The sequence below is a fragment of the Ambystoma mexicanum genome, unplaced genomic scaffold (assembly GCF_040938575.1).
Source record: "Ambystoma mexicanum isolate Mex_15411 unplaced genomic scaffold, UKY_AmexF1_1 Mex_scaf10, whole genome shotgun sequence".
Taxonomy (NCBI): domain Eukaryota; kingdom Metazoa; phylum Chordata; class Amphibia; order Caudata; family Ambystomatidae; genus Ambystoma; species Ambystoma mexicanum.
The window spans coordinates 2,830,001-2,832,500 of record NW_027182325.1 but is presented as its reverse complement, the minus strand read 5'-3'; the positions used below and the strand labels follow the sequence as shown (position 1 = coordinate 2,832,500).

Sequence of the window (2,500 nt, the reverse complement as noted above, 5' to 3'; positions counted from 1 at the left end):
CCCATGAACACACTACCTGTATGCTAATTCTATGTAAAAAGGTAGCTCCAGCCCTCATGATGTTGTCCAACATTTCCGCTATAAAACGGGATACAATTATTTTGGAAACATACCAAATTTGAAAAATAATTGAGAAGTTGCGCAATTACTAATCATGGAGCACAAAAAAGCCTACAGCACCTGGTATTCCCAGGCAGTCTCCCATCCAGGTACTAACTAGGCCTGACCCTGCTTAGCTTCCGAGATCGGGCGCATTCAGTGTGGTGTGGCCGTAGGCTCTGGGCCTAGTGAGTTTTGTACTTTTAAGCATCTAGTCGGCTAGACCTTGCAGTTTTGAAAGGCAATTGTGAAATGGCTCACTTCCTGAACTTGGAGCACAAAAAAGCCTACAGCACCTGGTATTCCCAGGTGGTCTCCCATCCAGGTACTAACTAGGCCCGACACTGCTTAGCTTCCGAGATCAGATGAGATCGGGCGCAATCAGTGTGGTGTGGCCGTAGGCTCTGGGCCTAGTGAGTTTTGTACTTTTAAGCATCTAGTCAGCTAGACCTTGCAATTGAGAAATGGCTCACTTCCTGAACTTGGAGCACAAAAAAGCCTACAGCACCTGGTATTCCCAGGCGGTCTCCCATCCAGGTACTAACGAGGCCCGACACTGCTTAGCTTCCGAGATCAGACGAGATCGGGCGCATTCAGTGTGGTGTGGCCGTAGGCTCTGGTTCTTGTGAGTTTTGTACTTTTAAGCATCTAGTCGGCTAGACCTTGCAGTTTTGAAAGGCAATTGAGAAATGGCTCACTTCCTGAACTTGGAGTACAAAAAAGCCTACAGCACCTGGTATTCCCAGGCGGTCTTCCATCCAGGTACTAACTAGGCCCGACACTGCTTAGCTTCTGAGATCAGACGAGATCAGGCACATTCAGTGTGGTGTGGCCGTAGGCTCTGGGCCTAGTGAGTTTTGTACTTTTAAGCATCTAGTCGGCTAGACCTTGCAGTTTTAAAAGGCAATTGAGAAAGGGCTCACTTCCTGAACTTGGAGCACAAAAAAGCCTACAGCACCTGGTATTCCCAGGCGGTCTCCCATCCAGGTACTAACTAGGCCTGACACTGCTTAACTTCCGAGATCAGTCGAGATCGGGTGCATTCAGTGTGGTGTGGCCGTAGGCTCTAGGAATGCTAAGAATATTACTCTTATGCATTTGCATTTAGTAAGCTAAGCCATGCAGCCACTTGCAACATGATACCACGCTCATCGCTCGATCAGGCTCGATCAGGCGAGATATATAAGACTGGTGGGCCCATTCAGGACTCCTATGTCTGGTAGGATAACTTTAATTCATCCATCCTGTGTCTGTTGCAGGGAGGTGGAGAGAACAATCAACACAATAATGGTTTTCTTTCATGCCTCTTGAAGGACTCAATATTCTCTGTACTGCATTACATGTGAAAGTCGATTTATTACCCATGAACACACTACCTGTATGCTAATTCTATGTAAAAAGGTAGCTCCAGCCCTCATGATGTTGTCCAACATTTCCGCTATAAAACGGGATACAATTATTTTGGAAACATACCAAATTTGAAAAATAATTGAGAAGTTGCGCAATTACTAATCATGGAGCACAAAAGAGCCTACAGCACCTGGTATTCCCAGGCAGTCTCCCATCCAGGTACTAACTAGGCCTGACCCTGCTTAGCTTCCGAGATCGGGCGCATTCAGTGTGGTGTGGCCGTAGGCTCTGGGCCTAGTGAGTTTTGTACTTTTAAGCATCTAGTCGGCTAGACCTTGCAGTTTTGAAAGGCAATTGTGAAATGGCTCACTTCCTGAACTTGGAGCACAAAAAAGCCTACAGCACCTGGTATTCCCAGGTGGTCTCCCATCCAGGTACTAACTAGGCCCGACACTGCTTAGCTTCCGAGATCAGACGAGATCGGGCGCAATCAGTGTGGTGTGGCCGTAGGCTCTGGGCCTAGTGAGTTTTGTACTTTTAAGCATCTAGTCAGCTAGACCTTGCAATTTTGAAAGGCAATTGAGAAATGGCTCACTTCCTGAACTTGGAGCACAAAAAAGCCTACAGCACCTGGTATTCCCAGGCGGTCTCCCATCCAGGTACTAACAAGGCCGGACACTGCTTAGCTTCCGAGATCAGACGAGATCGGGCGCATTCAGTGTGGTGTGGCCGTAGGCTCTGGTTCTTGTGAGTTTTGTACTTTTAAGCATCTAGTCGGCTAGACCTTGCAGTTTTGAAAGGCAATTGAAAAATGGCTCACTTCCTGAACTTGGAGTACAAAAAAGCCTACAGCACCTGGTATTCCCAGGCGGTCTTCCATCCAGGTACTAACTAGGCCCGACACTGCTTAGCTTCTGAGATCAGACGAGATCAGGCACATTCAGTGTGGTGTGGCCGTAGGCTCTGTGCCTAGTGAGTTTTGTACTTTTAAGCATCTAGTCGGCTAGACCTTGCAGTTTTAAAAGGCAATTGAGAAAGGGCTCACTTCCTG

The 2,500-nt window shown here is 47.5% G+C and overlaps 7 non-coding genes and 2 pseudogenes across 7 annotated transcripts; all 9 read right to left on the bottom strand.

The window, feature by feature from the left end:
- Positions 1 to 168: 168 nt before the first annotated feature.
- LOC138545175 (5S ribosomal RNA) lies at positions 169 to 277 on the bottom strand (annotated as a pseudogene).
- A 106-nt stretch (positions 278 to 383) lies between these two features.
- On the bottom strand, positions 384 to 502 carry LOC138537174 (5S ribosomal RNA). The gene has a single exon (XR_011285318.1). It is a non-coding gene; the product is annotated as a 5S ribosomal RNA (ribosomal RNA).
- A 93-nt stretch (positions 503 to 595) lies between these two features.
- LOC138550471 (5S ribosomal RNA) lies at positions 596 to 714 on the bottom strand. The gene has a single exon (XR_011294223.1). It is a non-coding gene; the product is annotated as a 5S ribosomal RNA (ribosomal RNA).
- Positions 715 to 820: 106 nt separating this feature from the next.
- On the bottom strand, positions 821 to 939 carry LOC138540122 (5S ribosomal RNA). The gene has a single exon (XR_011288180.1). It is a non-coding gene; the product is annotated as a 5S ribosomal RNA (ribosomal RNA).
- A 106-nt stretch (positions 940 to 1,045) lies between these two features.
- Positions 1,046 to 1,164, bottom strand: LOC138538887 (5S ribosomal RNA). Its single transcript, XR_011286971.1, has one exon. It is a non-coding gene; the product is annotated as a 5S ribosomal RNA (ribosomal RNA).
- A 463-nt stretch (positions 1,165 to 1,627) lies between these two features.
- On the bottom strand, positions 1,628 to 1,736 carry LOC138545174 (5S ribosomal RNA; annotated as a pseudogene).
- Positions 1,737 to 1,842: 106 nt separating this feature from the next.
- On the bottom strand, positions 1,843 to 1,961 carry LOC138548177 (5S ribosomal RNA). Its single transcript, XR_011291989.1, has one exon. It is a non-coding gene; the product is annotated as a 5S ribosomal RNA (ribosomal RNA).
- Positions 1,962 to 2,067: 106 nt separating this feature from the next.
- Positions 2,068 to 2,186, bottom strand: LOC138541433 (5S ribosomal RNA). The gene has a single exon (XR_011289440.1). It is a non-coding gene; the product is annotated as a 5S ribosomal RNA (ribosomal RNA).
- A 106-nt stretch (positions 2,187 to 2,292) lies between these two features.
- On the bottom strand, positions 2,293 to 2,411 carry LOC138540121 (5S ribosomal RNA). The gene has a single exon (XR_011288179.1). It is a non-coding gene; the product is annotated as a 5S ribosomal RNA (ribosomal RNA).
- Between the last annotated feature and the right edge of the window lie 89 nt (positions 2,412 to 2,500).